The 15019-nt window shown below is 51.5% G+C and overlaps 1 long non-coding RNA gene across 4 annotated transcripts in view; it reads left to right on the forward strand.

Annotated features, from left to right (window-relative positions):
• The window catches only part of LOC144591774 (uncharacterized), a 16620-nt gene extending 1896 nt beyond the window's left edge, over positions 1-14724 (forward strand). The window contains exons 1-6 of one of the 4 annotated variants that reach the window (XR_013547019.1): positions 1017-1089; positions 2142-2260; positions 4229-4365; positions 8253-8371; positions 10340-10476; positions 14364-14723. This is a non-coding gene — a long non-coding RNA (uncharacterized LOC144591774). Of the gene's footprint in view, positions 1-1016; positions 1192-1317; positions 1416-2141; positions 2261-4228; positions 4366-8252; positions 8372-10339; positions 10477-14363 lie in introns of those variants that run through there. The other 3 variants (XR_013547018.1, XR_013547020.1, XR_013547017.1) reach the window with 3 other exon arrangements.
• The last annotated feature ends 295 nt before the right edge of the window (positions 14725-15019 follow it).

Below are 15019 nucleotides of genomic sequence, written 5' to 3' on the forward strand. Positions count from 1 at the left end.
ACTCCACGTCACAAAAGTGGTGTATTAACATGATGGCTCGATAGAATCTAAACAGGTCCCCCTGTACTTGTTCTTTGTGCGATTTTGGAGTAGGGACGAAGGTGAGGCCCCTGTTCAATACCCTCTCTTGGATTTTGGTGAGGGTGAATGTCTGGGAAAGGTTGATGATGGTTTTACCTAATTGTAGGCCCTGCCTCTCTTGGCATGGTGTCCCCATTAGTTTAAAGACTTCATCCACTCTCGGATCATGGCTCGGGCCGTGTTCTCTGTCCAGTGAATGTGATCTGGGCCTACTCTGAACTGGCCGGGAGGGAGAGCGGGTATGTGCCTCTTGGTCTGTATGTGGTCGTTGAGCTGCCTGAGTGTTGCCTGCTCTGGTGCTGGGAGAGACTGGCTGAAGTTGATGACCGGGACCCATATGCTAGCATTAGGGAATTTACGACTGGCCATCTTTACTAGTGCTTGGAGTTGTTTGATGGCCGTCAGTGGTCTTTGTGTCCGATTATTGATGCCCATTGAAAGAACCACTTTCTGAGTTTCTGGGCATTCCCCTAATTTCTCGAGGATGGCAGTGCCATGTATAAATTTGGCTCCTGGATAGCTGTCCAATTGTGTGTTGTCGTTGGGACATTTTGGGATCCTAGAAATGTTGGAATCTCCAATTATTAAAACGGGCTTACTGGGCTGGAGTTTCCAGGTTACATTCTTCTGTTTTGAATTGGGATGCCTAGTTACTTCAGCCTGTCTCTGCCTGTTATTTACCGGACCTCCCTGTGTGTGCTGCTGGAAGTCGTCCTGTGAGTCCCTCACTGTGTCGGTGGTCGGGGCCGTGGGGACCCTATGCTGTTGTGTGCAGGTCCTGCGTGCTGGTCTCTCCCTGGGTGATGGGACCCTGTGTGTGGATGTGGAAGGAGCCGGTGGGGGAGAGGGAACTGTCGGGCGGGAGGGAACTGTCGGGGGGGACAAGGTTGCCTGTTGCAACGGGGCAGTGACGTCATTTCCGGGCTGAGGCCCTGCAGGCTGCGCGTTCGATTCAGTCTCACTCCGGGAAGGTCTCCGCTGTACCCGTGGTCTACGGGGCAACTGGGCGTGAGTGTCGGGGCCCCGGTGGATCGGGGCTGACGTGCTGGGTGATTCGGTGCTCGGGCAACATGTCCAGTCCTCTGATCGGACCGCGCTGTCCCACTGGAGGTGGGCCTGGGGGTCGGGTGGCGGGGAGCCGGCCTGCGCCAGGAGGTCCAGCCGCCGCAACACTACGATCTCGGGGCTGATGGGTGGGCGCACCGGGGTGGTGGGGGGAGTAATGTCGGGGCTGCGGGGAGCAGGAGCGGGTCGGGGCGCCGTCCGGGCGGTCGTCCATTCGGCCTGGGGTCGGTCGATCCGGCTCTCCTGCGAAACAGCAAACAACGCCTGCGGTATGTGTACCGCAACATTGGAAGTTGCGGCGGTGTGCCTGCGGGGCTGGGGCTCCCGCAGGCTGCCTCTCTGTCTCAGTCCCGTCTCTGAGGTTAGGCCCAAGACTCGTTCTCTCAAATCCTCAATTCGGATTTTAAATTTATCCCCCAAATTTTTCTTGTTCCAAATTAAGGCTTTGGCGACCGCCTCCTGGACCCGATTGGTCGGTTCGCCCTCCAGGTACACTTTGTCCAGATCATACAAGCTGTTTTGGTAATGTTCAACCAAAATTTGTCGTGTTTGTTCTGCCCAGGTGTCAGCATTAGAGGCCAATTTTTGTAATGTTGCCTGGGTGGGATTAGCCGGTTTTATAAAGTGTGTCAATATCCTCGCCTGTCTCCTGATACCTCTAGGAGGTTGGCTCTGCTCTTGCAGAACCCTCAGATGGTGTAGAGTCTGGGCCATTTTATAAATTACTCGAACAGCGACTGCAAAGGAATCCCTCGGTCTCGATTGATTCCTGTGCTGGTCGAGATTCCCATTGTTAAACTCTGCCCCCCCTAACATCTGCATGCTATTACTCATTTCTGGTTTGGTTAGTACAGTGTGGAGAAAACTTATACTGTAATACACTGTACTGTAATGCTAGTGCAGTAAACTATAAACATCAATTCTTTACATCAATTATTTCTAGCTGCGTAAGGTTAACACCAAGGTGCTCACCAAGTCTTTGGTTTTCTTTCCAGCTTGCGGGGACCGCTTGCCGAACTCTTCCCGACTGGGCAACGACTTTTCCAGTTTCGCTATCGCTGTAGCTTCATCAGGGAAAGAGATCTACTTCTGGTCGGTGTGTGGTTTATAAAGGGTGGGTTGAAAGTACCTCCCTTTCTGGGTTTATTCCTCCCATGTGTTGTCTTAGGACCGGTCACTTTGGTTGGGACTGCTGATGTCATACCTATTCTTTGTCTCAATTCGTCGGTCCACTTCTTTGTGTTCTTTGGTTGTGTTCCTGGCCTCCTGCTTTTTGATCTGCTGTTAATGTTTTCTGCATTCCTCTGGCCTCCTGTCTATTATCATGTTCTGCAATCTTTGTTGTGAGTGAGTGTGCTTTGCAAACCCATACCTGGTCTGTGGCCATTGTGTGATGGGGGGGGGGGGGGGTTTGTGGCTGAGGTGGGAGTGGGCATCGTGTTGTGAGTGTGTAAGGGTCCTATCGCTCCCTTCAATAGTCCATCTTTTCTGGGGGAGCTAGCTGTGTTCCAGGTGTGATGGGGGGTCTCTGGGTCTAAGGGGTCCTCTGATGCAGGTTGAATCATCTATTAACAAAGGTTTAAGATCCTCTTTTGGGGGTCTTTTGGGTTGTTTGGGGAGGGCCTATGCAACCCGATGTTACGGTTAGTTTCTGGGGGTGGGGGTTATAGCCTATCCTTGTTGAGTTGAGGGTAGGTGCCAAGGGTCTTTTTGGGACTGTTTGGGGTGATCCAGTGCAGTCCGCTGTTAGGGTTAGGTTTGGGGGGTGGGCACAGGGGCCATCTCTGGCGTGAGGATGGAGGGTGCCGCCTAACTTGCTGCGGTTTGAGGGTGGGTGCCTAGGGTTTTTTGGGGACTGTTTGGGGTGGTCTGGTGTAGTCTGGTGTTAGGGTTAGGTTTATGGGTGGGGAAGGGAGCATAGGGACCCCCTCTGGGGTGAGGGTGGAGGGTATGATCTATCCTTGTGAGGTAGGGGTATAGGTGTCAAGGGTCTTTTGGGTTGTTTGGGGTGATCTGGGATGAGGGTGGGGGGGTATTGCCATTCTTGTTGGGGTGAGTGTTGAGAGTTGTAATAGTTAAGGGTAGGTGCCAAGGGTCTTTTGGGGACTGTTTGGGGTGATCCAGTGCAGTCCGCTGTTAGGGTTAGGTTTGGGGGGTGGGCACAGGGGCCATCTCTGGCGTGAGGATGGAGGGTGCCGCCTAACTTGCTGCGGTTTGAGGGTGGGTGCCTAGGGTTTTTTTGGGGGACTGTTTGGGGTAGTCTGGTGTTAGGGTTAGGTTTATTAGTGGGGAAGGGAGCATAGGGAACCCCTCTGGGGTGAGGGTGGAGGGTATCATCTATCCTTGTGAGGTAGGGGTATAGGTGTCAAGGGTCTTTTGGGTTGTTTGGGGTGATCTGGGATGAGGGTGGGGGGTATTGCCATTCTTGTTGGGGTGAGTGTTGAGAGTTGTAATCATATTATAATCCTTTCTCCTTGTAATCTTATCTGAAACAGCATCCCCAGCTTGCAGAGATGGTAACTTTAGTTGTGTATTAATGTCCCTTCATGCTGTGACTGCCCTCTCCTGTCCAACCATATGTTTGCATCCTGCCTGTTTGGAGGGATGTATAAGTCTGTGCCTGTAATTATTCTTGTCAACGCTATTTAGGTTGGTATCTTAATACCATATTTCCCCGTGGATTAGGTTTCCCCCTCCTGACTCTTTGAATCTTTTGTGTGGCCGGCCACTCCTGCGATTTTGATTTGCCCGGGTGATGAGGCCCGTGTCACTGCATAGGTTAGGTTGTGATTTGTCGGACAGTAGGCCAAAATGCCCTCTGGCGCTTAATGATCTCCCCCTGGAGATTCCTTTTCGCCATATACTGCCACTTTAGTCTGGCCCACGGTCTCATCACCCTTGTCCAAATCTGTTCGCCTTTTAACTTGCCCTTCTGTCGATTTTTAGGAGTCAGTCAGGTTCCACCCTAAGTTTGAGTTTATGCTAGGTTCAGGCCATTGGGTTCTTTCGTCTGTAACGCTTTGATCCATAGCCTCTCTGCCCTCTTCCTACGCCCGGTTGACCAATTTACATTTGTTTCCAGACCCATGATCTCAAGGGACTGGACCCCGTGCTGTTGGAAGTGTCTGCTAATGGGGACGGACTGGTCTCCCCTCGTGATGTTGCTGATGTGTCCTGTCAGTCTGACTCTGAGGCTGTTGCCTGTTTCGCCAATGTACAGTAAGTGGCACTGCTTACATTTAATTGCATACACTACATTCTTTTGCTCGCAGGTTATTCTCTGTGCTATCTGCTTTCTCTTTCCCGTCACAGTGTTCTCTATGTTTTTGGCTATTGTCAAGTGAATGCAGGCCCTACATTGCCTTTGACCGCAGCCTGAGCTCGTTTGGAGGCTAGTACTGACCAAGATATCCTTCAGGTTTTTAGCCCTCTTGAACGCTGACATTGCTTTGTATCCCTGCAGTGTGACAAATCCTCTTTGGAATTGTTCAAAGCGGCCCTTGACTATTTTGTGGGCCTGGACGGCCATGCTACCGTACCCTGTTATTAGTGGCAAGTTGCGTGTCAAGCCTGGCCTGGGTCTGGGTCCTTGCGTGCCTTTTAGGAAGTCTGCCTTAATGTGTCTTAATCTACGTCTGCAGTACCCCCTCTGCCTGAGAGCGGTGAAAAGGGTGGTGGTGGCCTGGGCAAAGTCCTCCTCCCTGGTGCATATCCGGTGAAAGCGTGTCAGTTGTGACTTGACAATACCCCTAAAGGTGTGTTTTGGGTGGTGGCTCGTGGTGTGTAAAAGGGTGTGGGTGTCTGTGGGTTTGAAAAAGACTTTGGTGGCTAGTTTTTGGACTTGGTCGTCAGCTGACGGTAGTTTAAAGACTGTAGTGTCGAGGAAGTCTACCCTCTCCCTGCTTGTCAAAGCTTTAATTTTGATGGAAGGGTGGTGGGCATTAAGTATGTCGATGAACCCCTCTAACTCCCCTTCTGAGTGTGTCCACACTCCCCAGATGTCATCTAAGAACCTGTAGTAGCACATGGGGCGCTTGGGGCATTTCAGGAAGGCCGTCTCTTCCCACTCTGCCATGTATATGTTGGCATAAGCCGGGGCAAACTTCTTCCCCATTGCCGTCCCTTTAACTTGTAGGTAGAACTCCCCGTTAAATTCAAAATCGTTCTTTGTCAATCCCAGGTAAAGTAATTTGACTAAGGCCTCGTCTGGTCTCTCCAGGTCAGGATTTCTCTGCAGTGTGTTTTTAACTGCCTCTATCCCCCTGTCTGTCTCTATGTTTGTGTACAGGCTTTCCACATCCATGGTAAAGAGTATCGCATCGGGTGGTATGCTAAGGGAGTTGACTATTCGAGTGAAGTGGTAGGTGTCTTTAATGTAGCTGGGGTGTTGCTGTGCCAGTGGATTGAGATAGTGGTCAATGTATTCTGCTACCCCGTAGGATTCGCTACTGCAGTCTGACACAATGGGCCTACCTGGAGGTATTTCTCCAGGCACCGTCCACGTGTCTGGGTTTTTGTGTATCTTTGGGAGCATGTAGAATTTCCTCGCCCTGGGTTGTGCTCCTGTTAGGTATTCTACTTGTTTCTGTCGGATGTATCCTGACGTCCTAAGCTCCTCCAAGATTTCCCCTATTTCCTCTTGTGTTTCTCTATATATAGGCTCATCTAACTTGGTGTAGTGTTCTACCTTGTTCAGTTGTCTGTGCGCCTCGAACAGGTACTGTTGTCTGTCCATGATGACGATACTGCTCCCCTTGTCTGCTGGTTTGATCACTATCTCATTGTTGTCCCTCAGTTCTGCCATGGCCTCCCTCTCTTTTCTAGTGAGATTGGGCCTATCCTTTGTCATGGGCATGTCCCTGATGGCAGATGCTGTTTCTGTCATGAATTCTGTGATCTCTCTAGGGACCTGGTCCTCATCTGGGGTCCATCCTGTGCGTGGGGTGAAGGGTAATCTTTCCCCCGACTCCACGTCACAAAAGTGGTGTATTAACATGATGGCTCGATAGAATCTAAACAGGTCCCCCTGTACTTGTTCTTTGTGCGATTTTGGAGTAGGGACGAAGGTGAGGCCCCTGTTCAATACCCTCTCTTGGATTTTGGTGAGGGTGAATGTCTGGGAAAGGTTGATGATGGTTTTACCTAATTGTAGGCCCTGCCTCTCTTGGCATGGTGTCCCCATTAGTTTAAAGACTTCATCCACTCTCGGATCATGGCTCGGGCCGTGTTCTCTGTCCAGTGAATGTGATCTGGGCCTACTCTGAACTGGCCGGGAGGGAGAGCGGGTATGTGCCTCTTGGTCTGTATGTGGTCGTTGAGCTGCCTGAGTGTTGCCTGCTCTGGTGCTGGGAGAGACTGGCTGAAGTTGATGACCGGGACCCATATGCTAGCATTAGGGAATTTACGACTGGCCATCTTTACTAGTGCTTGGAGTTGTTTGATGGCCGTCAGTGGTCTTTGTGTCCGATTATTGATGCCCATTGAAAGAACCACTTTCTGAGTTTCTGGGCATTCCCCTAATTTCTCGAGGATGGCAGTGCCATGTATAAATTTGGCTCCTGGATAGCTGTCCAATTGTGTGTTGTCGTTGGGACATTTTGGGATCCTAGAAATGTTGGAATCTCCAATTATTAAAACGGGCTTACTGGGCTGGAGTTTCCAGGTTACATTCTTCTGTTTTGAATTGGGATGCCTAGTTACTTCAGCCTGTCTCTGCCTGTTATTTACCGGACCTCCCTGTGTGTGCTGCTGGAAGTCGTCCTGTGAGTCCCTCACTGTGTCGGTGGTCGGGGCCGTGGGGACCCTATGCTGTTGTGTGCAGGTCCTGCGTGCTGGTCTCTCCCTGGGTGATGGGACCCTGTGTGTGGATGTGGAAGGAGCCGGTGGGGGAGAGGGAACTGTCGGGCGGGAGGGAACTGTCGGGGGGGACAAGGTTGCCTGTTGCAACGGGGCAGTGACGTCATTTCCGGGCTGAGGCCCTGCAGGCTGCGCGTTCGATTCAGTCTCACTCCGGGAAGGTCTCCGCTGTACCCGTGGTCTACGGGGCAACTGGGCGTGAGTGTCGGGGCCCCGGTGGATCGGGGCTGACGTGCTGGGTGATTCGGTGCTCGGGCAACATGTCCAGTCCTCTGATCGGACCGCGCTGTCCCACTGGAGGTGGGCCTGGGGGTCGGGTGGCGGGGAGCCGGCCTGCGCCAGGAGGTCCAGCCGCCGCAACACTACGATCTCGGGGCTGATGGGTGGGCGCACCGGGGTGGTGGGGGGAGTAATGTCGGGGCTGCGGGGAGCAGGAGCGGGTCGGGGCGCCGTCCGGGCGGTCGTCCATTCGGCCTGGGGTCGGTCGATCCGGCTCTCCTGCGAAACAGCAAACAACGCCTGCGGTATGTGTACCGCAACATTGGAAGTTGCGGCGGTGTGCCTGCGGGGCTGGGGCTCCCGCAGGCTGCCTCTCTGTCTCAGTCCCGTCTCTGAGGTTAGGCCCAAGACTCGTTCTCTCAAATCCTCAATTCGGATTTTAAATTTATCCCCCAAATTTTTCTTGTTCCAAATTAAGGCTTTGGCGACCGCCTCCTGGACCCGATTGGTCGGTTCGCCCTCCAGGTACACTTTGTCCAGATCATACAAGCTGTTTTGGTAATGTTCAACCAAAATTTGTCGTGTTTGTTCTGCCCAGGTGTCAGCATTAGAGGCCAATTTTTGTAATGTTGCCTGGGTGGGATTAGCCGGTTTTATAAAGTGTGTCAATATCCTCGCCTGTCTCCTGATACCTCTAGGAGGTTGGCTCTGCTCTTGCAGAACCCTCAGATGGTGTAGAGTCTGGGCCATTTTATAAATTACTCGAACAGCGACTGCAAAGGAATCCCTCGGTCTCGATTGATTCCTGTGCTGGTCGAGATTCCCATTGTTAAACTCTGCCCCCCCTAACATCTGCATGCTATTACTCATTTCTGGTTTGGTTAGTACAGTGTGGAGAAAACTTATACTGTAATACACTGTACTGTAATGCTAGTGCAGTAAACTATAAACATCAATTCTTTACATCAATTATTTCTAGCTGCGTAAGGTTAACACCAAGGTGCTCACCAAGTCTTTGGTTTTCTTTCCAGCTTGCGGGGACCGCTTGCCGAACTCTTCCCGACTGGGCAACGACTTTTCCAGTTTCGCTATCGCTGTAGCTTCATCAGGGAAAGAGATCTACTTCTGGTCGGTGTGTGGTTTATAAAGGGTGGGTTGAAAGTACCTCCCTTTCTGGGTTTATTCCTCCCATGTGTTGTCTTAGGACCGGTCACTTTGGTTGGGACTGCTGATGTCATACCTATTCTTTGTCTCAATTCGTCGGTCCACTTCTTTGTGTTCTTTGGTTGTGTTCCTGGCCTCCTGCTTTTTGATCTGCTGTTAATGTTTTCTGCATTCCTCTGGCCTCCTGTCTATTATCATGTTCTGCAATCTTTGTTGTGAGTGAGTGTGCTTTGCAAACCCATACCTGGTCTGTGGCCATTGTGTGATGGGGGGGGGGGGGGGTTTGTGGCTGAGGTGGGAGTGGGCATCGTGTTGTGAGTGTGTAAGGGTCCTATCGCTCCCTTCAATAGTCCATCTTTTCTGGGGGAGCTAGCTGTGTTCCAGGTGTGATGGGGGGTCTCTGGGTCTAAGGGGTCCTCTGATGCAGGTTGAATCATCTATTAACAAAGGTTTAAGATCCTCTTTTGGGGGTCTTTTGGGTTGTTTGGGGAGGGCCTATGCAACCCGATGTTACGGTTAGTTTCTGGGGGTGGGGGTTATAGCCTATCCTTGTTGAGTTGAGGGTAGGTGCCAAGGGTCTTTTTGGGACTGTTTGGGGTGATCCAGTGCAGTCCGCTGTTAGGGTTAGGTTTGGGGGGTGGGCACAGGGGCCATCTCTGGCGTGAGGATGGAGGGTGCCGCCTAACTTGCTGCGGTTTGAGGGTGGGTGCCTAGGGTTTTTTGGGGACTGTTTGGGGTGGTCTGGTGTAGTCTGGTGTTAGGGTTAGGTTTATGGGTGGGGAAGGGAGCATAGGGACCCCCTCTGGGGTGAGGGTGGAGGGTATGATCTATCCTTGTGAGGTAGGGGTATAGGTGTCAAGGGTCTTTTGGGTTGTTTGGGGTGATCTGGGATGAGGGTGGGGGGGTATTGCCATTCTTGTTGGGGTGAGTGTTGAGAGTTGTAATAGTTAAGGGTAGGTGCCAAGGGTCTTTTGGGGACTGTTTGGGGTGATCCAGTGCAGTCCGCTGTTAGGGTTAGGTTTGGGGGGTGGGCACAGGGGCCATCTCTGGCGTGAGGATGGAGGGTGCCGCCTAACTTGCTGCGGTTTGAGGGTGGGTGCCTAGGGTTTTTTTGGGGGACTGTTTGGGGTAGTCTGGTGTTAGGGTTAGGTTTATTAGTGGGGAAGGGAGCATAGGGAACCCCTCTGGGGTGAGGGTGGAGGGTATCATCTATCCTTGTGAGGTAGGGGTATAGGTGTCAAGGGTCTTTTGGGTTGTTTGGGGTGATCTGGGATGAGGGTGGGGGGTATTGCCATTCTTGTTGGGGTGAGTGTTGAGAGTTGTAATCATATTATAATCCTTTCTCCTTGTAATCTTATCTGAAACAGCATCCCCAGCTTGCAGAGATGGTAACTTTAGTTGTGTATTAATGTCCCTTCATGCTGTGACTGCCCTCTCCTGTCCAACCATATGTTTGCATCCTGCCTGTTTGGAGGGATGTATAAGTCTGTGCCTGTAATTATTCTTGTCAACGCTATTTAGGTTGGTATCTTAATACCATATTTCCCCGTGGATTAGGTTTCCCCCTCCTGACTCTTTGAATCTTTTGTGTGGCCGGCCACTCCTGCGATTTTGATTTGCCCGGGTGATGAGGCCCGTGTCACTGCATAGGTTAGGTTGTGATTTGTCGGACAGTAGGCCAAAATGCCCTCTGGCGCTTAATGATCTCCCCCTGGAGATTCCTTTTCGCCATATACTGCCACTTTAGTCTGGCCCACGGTCTCATCACCCTTGTCCAAATCTGTTCGCCTTTTAACTTGCCCTTCTGTCGATTTTTAGGAGTCAGTCAGGTTCCACCCTAAGTTTGAGTTTATGCTAGGTTCAGGCCATTGGGTTCTTTCGTCTGTAACGCTTTGATCCATAGCCTCTCTGCCCTCTTCCTACGCCCGGTTGACCAATTTACATTTGTTTCCAGACCCATGATCTCAAGGGACTGGACCCCGTGCTGTTGGAAGTGTCTGCTAATGGGGACGGACTGGTCTCCCCTCGTGATGTTGCTGATGTGTCCTGTCAGTCTGACTCTGAGGCTGTTGCCTGTTTCGCCAATGTACAGTAAGTGGCACTGCTTACATTTAATTGCATACACTACATTCTTTTGCTCGCAGGTTATTCTCTGTGCTATCTGCTTTCTCTTTCCCGTCACAGTGTTCTCTATGTTTTTGGCTATTGTCAAGTGAATGCAGGCCCTACATTGCCTTTGACCGCAGCCTGAGCTCGTTTGGAGGCTAGTACTGACCAAGATATCCTTCAGGTTTTTAGCCCTCTTGAACGCTGACATTGCTTTGTATCCCTGCAGTGTGACAAATCCTCTTTGGAATTGTTCAAAGCGGCCCTTGACTATTTTGTGGGCCTGGACGGCCATGCTACCGTACCCTGTTATTAGTGGCAAGTTGCGTGTCAAGCCTGGCCTGGGTCTGGGTCCTTGCGTGCCTTTTAGGAAGTCTGCCTTAATGTGTCTTAATCTACGTCTGCAGTACCCCCTCTGCCTGAGAGCGGTGAAAAGGGTGGTGGTGGCCTGGGCAAAGTCCTCCTCCCTGGTGCATATCCGGTGAAAGCGTGTCAGTTGTGACTTGACAATACCCCTAAAGGTGTGTTTTGGGTGGTGGCTCGTGGTGTGTAAAAGGGTGTGGGTGTCTGTGGGTTTGAAAAAGACTTTGGTGGCTAGTTTTTGGACTTGGTCGTCAGCTGACGGTAGTTTAAAGACTGTAGTGTCGAGGAAGTCTACCCTCTCCCTGCTTGTCAAAGCTTTAATTTTGATGGAAGGGTGGTGGGCATTAAGTATGTCGATGAACCCCTCTAACTCCCCTTCTGAGTGTGTCCACACTCCCCAGATGTCATCTAAGAACCTGTAGTAGCACATGGGGCGCTTGGGGCATTTCAGGAAGGCCGTCTCTTCCCACTCTGCCATGTATATGTTGGCATAAGCCGGGGCAAACTTCTTCCCCATTGCCGTCCCTTTAACTTGTAGGTAGAACTCCCCGTTAAATTCAAAATCGTTCTTTGTCAATCCCAGGTAAAGTAATTTGACTAAGGCCTCGTCTGGTCTCTCCAGGTCAGGATTTCTCTGCAGTGTGTTTTTAACTGCCTCTATCCCCCTGTCTGTCTCTATGTTTGTGTACAGGCTTTCCACATCCATGGTAAAGAGTATCGCATCGGGTGGTATGCTAAGGGAGTTGACTATTCGAGTGAAGTGGTAGGTGTCTTTAATGTAGCTGGGGTGTTGCTGTGCCAGTGGATTGAGATAGTGGTCAATGTATTCTGCTACCCCGTAGGATTCGCTACTGCAGTCTGACACAATGGGCCTACCTGGAGGTATTTCTCCAGGCACCGTCCACGTGTCTGGGTTTTTGTGTATCTTTGGGAGCATGTAGAATTTCCTCGCCCTGGGTTGTGCTCCTGTTAGGTATTCTACTTGTTTCTGTCGGATGTATCCTGACGTCCTAAGCTCCTCCAAGATTTCCCCTATTTCCTCTTGTGTTTCTCTATATATAGGCTCATCTAACTTGGTGTAGTGTTCTACCTTGTTCAGTTGTCTGTGCGCCTCGAACAGGTACTGTTGTCTGTCCATGATGACGATACTGCTCCCCTTGTCTGCTGGTTTGATCACTATCTCATTGTTGTCCCTCAGTTCTGCCATGGCCTCCCTCTCTTTTCTAGTGAGATTGGGCCTATCCTTTGTCATGGGCATGTCCCTGATGGCAGATGCTGTTTCTGTCATGAATTCTGTGATCTCTCTAGGGACCTGGTCCTCATCTGGGGTCCATCCTGTGCGTGGGGTGAAGGGTAATCTTTCCCCCGACTCCACGTCACAAAAGTGGTGTATTAACATGATGGCTCGATAGAATCTAAACAGGTCCCCCTGTACTTGTTCTTTGTGCGATTTTGGAGTAGGGACGAAGGTGAGGCCCCTGTTCAATACCCTCTCTTGGATTTTGGTGAGGGTGAATGTCTGGGAAAGGTTGATGATGGTTTTACCTAATTGTAGGCCCTGCCTCTCTTGGCATGGTGTCCCCATTAGTTTAAAGACTTCATCCACTCTCGGATCATGGCTCGGGCCGTGTTCTCTGTCCAGTGAATGTGATCTGGGCCTACTCTGAACTGGCCGGGAGGGAGAGCGGGTATGTGCCTCTTGGTCTGTATGTGGTCGTTGAGCTGCCTGAGTGTTGCCTGCTCTGGTGCTGGGAGAGACTGGCTGAAGTTGATGACCGGGACCCATATGCTAGCATTAGGGAATTTACGACTGGCCATCTTTACTAGTGCTTGGAGTTGTTTGATGGCCGTCAGTGGTCTTTGTGTCCGATTATTGATGCCCATTGAAAGAACCACTTTCTGAGTTTCTGGGCATTCCCCTAATTTCTCGAGGATGGCAGTGCCATGTATAAATTTGGCTCCTGGATAGCTGTCCAATTGTGTGTTGTCGTTGGGACATTTTGGGATCCTAGAAATGTTGGAATCTCCAATTATTAAAACGGGCTTACTGGGCTGGAGTTTCCAGGTTACATTCTTCTGTTTTGAATTGGGATGCCTAGTTACTTCAGCCTGTCTCTGCCTGTTATTTACCGGACCTCCCTGTGTGTGCTGCTGGAAGTCGTCCTGTGAGTCCCTCACTGTGTCGGTGGTCGGGGCCGTGGGGACCCTATGCTGTTGTGTGCAGGTCCTGCGTGCTGGTCTCTCCCTGGGTGATGGGACCCTGTGTGTGGATGTGGAAGGAGCCGGTGGGGGAGAGGGAACTGTCGGGCGGGAGGGAACTGTCGGGGGGGACAAGGTTGCCTGTTGCAACGGGGCAGTGACGTCATTTCCGGGCTGAGGCCCTGCAGGCTGCGCGTTCGATTCAGTCTCACTCCGGGAAGGTCTCCGCTGTACCCGTGGTCTACGGGGCAACTGGGCGTGAGTGTCGGGGCCCCGGTGGATCGGGGCTGACGTGCTGGGTGATTCGGTGCTCGGGCAACATGTCCAGTCCTCTGATCGGACCGCGCTGTCCCACTGGAGGTGGGCCTGGGGGTCGGGTGGCGGGGAGCCGGCCTGCGCCAGGAGGTCCAGCCGCCGCAACACTACGATCTCGGGGCTGATGGGTGGGCGCACCGGGGTGGTGGGGGGAGTAATGTCGGGGCTGCGGGGAGCAGGAGCGGGTCGGGGCGCCGTCCGGGCGGTCGTCCATTCGGCCTGGGGTCGGTCGATCCGGCTCTCCTGCGAAACAGCAAACAACGCCTGCGGTATGTGTACCGCAACATTGGAAGTTGCGGCGGTGTGCCTGCGGGGCTGGGGCTCCCGCAGGCTGCCTCTCTGTCTCAGTCCCGTCTCTGAGGTTAGGCCCAAGACTCGTTCTCTCAAATCCTCAATTCGGATTTTAAATTTATCCCCCAAATTTTTCTTGTTCCAAATTAAGGCTTTGGCGACCGCCTCCTGGACCCGATTGGTCGGTTCGCCCTCCAGGTACACTTTGTCCAGATCATACAAGCTGTTTTGGTAATGTTCAACCAAAATTTGTCGTGTTTGTTCTGCCCAGGTGTCAGCATTAGAGGCCAATTTTTGTAATGTTGCCTGGGTGGGATTAGCCGGTTTTATAAAGTGTGTCAATATCCTCGCCTGTCTCCTGATACCTCTAGGAGGTTGGCTCTGCTCTTGCAGAACCCTCAGATGGTGTAGAGTCTGGGCCATTTTATAAATTACTCGAACAGCGACTGCAAAGGAATCCCTCGGTCTCGATTGATTCCTGTGCTGGTCGAGATTCCCATTGTTAAACTCTGCCCCCCCTAACATCTGCATGCTATTACTCATTTCTGGTTTGGTTAGTACAGTGTGGAGAAAACTTATACTGTAATACACTGTACTGTAATGCTAGTGCAGTAAACTATAAACATCAATTCTTTACATCAATTATTTCTAGCTGCGTAAGGTTAACACCAAGGTGCTCACCAAGTCTTTGGTTTTCTTTCCAGCTTGCGGGGACCGCTTGCCGAACTCTTCCCGACTGGGCAACGACTTTTCCAGTTTCGCTATCGCTGTAGCTTCATCAGGGAAAGAGATCTACTTCTGGTCGGTGTGTGGTTTATAAAGGGTGGGTTGAAAGTACCTCCCTTTCTGGGTTTATTCCTCCCATGTGTTGTCTTAGGACCGGTCACTTTGGTTGGGACTGCTGATGTCATACCTATTCTTTGTCTCAATTCGTCGGTCCACTTCTTTGTGTTCTTTGGTTGTGTTCCTGGCCTCCTGCTTTTTGATCTGCTGTTAATGTTTTCTGCATTCCTCTGGCCTCCTGTCTATTATCATGTTCTGCAATCTTTGTTGTGAGTGAGTGTGCTTTGCAAACCCATACCTGGTCTGTGGCCATTGTGTGATGGGGGGGGGGGGGGGGTTTGTGGCTGAGGTGGGAGTGGGCATCGTGTTGTGAGTGTGTAAGGGTCCTATCGCTCCCTTCAATAGTCCATCTTTTCTGGGGGAGCTAGCTGTGTTCCAGGTGTGATGGGGGGTCTCTGGGTCTAAGGGGTCCTCTGATGCAGGTTGAATCATCTATTAACAAAGGTTTAAGATCCTCTTTTGGGGGTCTTTTGGGTTGTTTGGGGAGGGCCTATGCAACCCGATGTTACGGTTAGTT

The sequence above is a fragment of the Rhinoraja longicauda genome, unplaced genomic scaffold, assembly GCF_053455715.1.
Source record: "Rhinoraja longicauda isolate Sanriku21f unplaced genomic scaffold, sRhiLon1.1 Scf001826, whole genome shotgun sequence".
NCBI classification, from domain to species: Eukaryota; Metazoa; Chordata; class Chondrichthyes; order Rajiformes; family Arhynchobatidae; genus Rhinoraja; species Rhinoraja longicauda.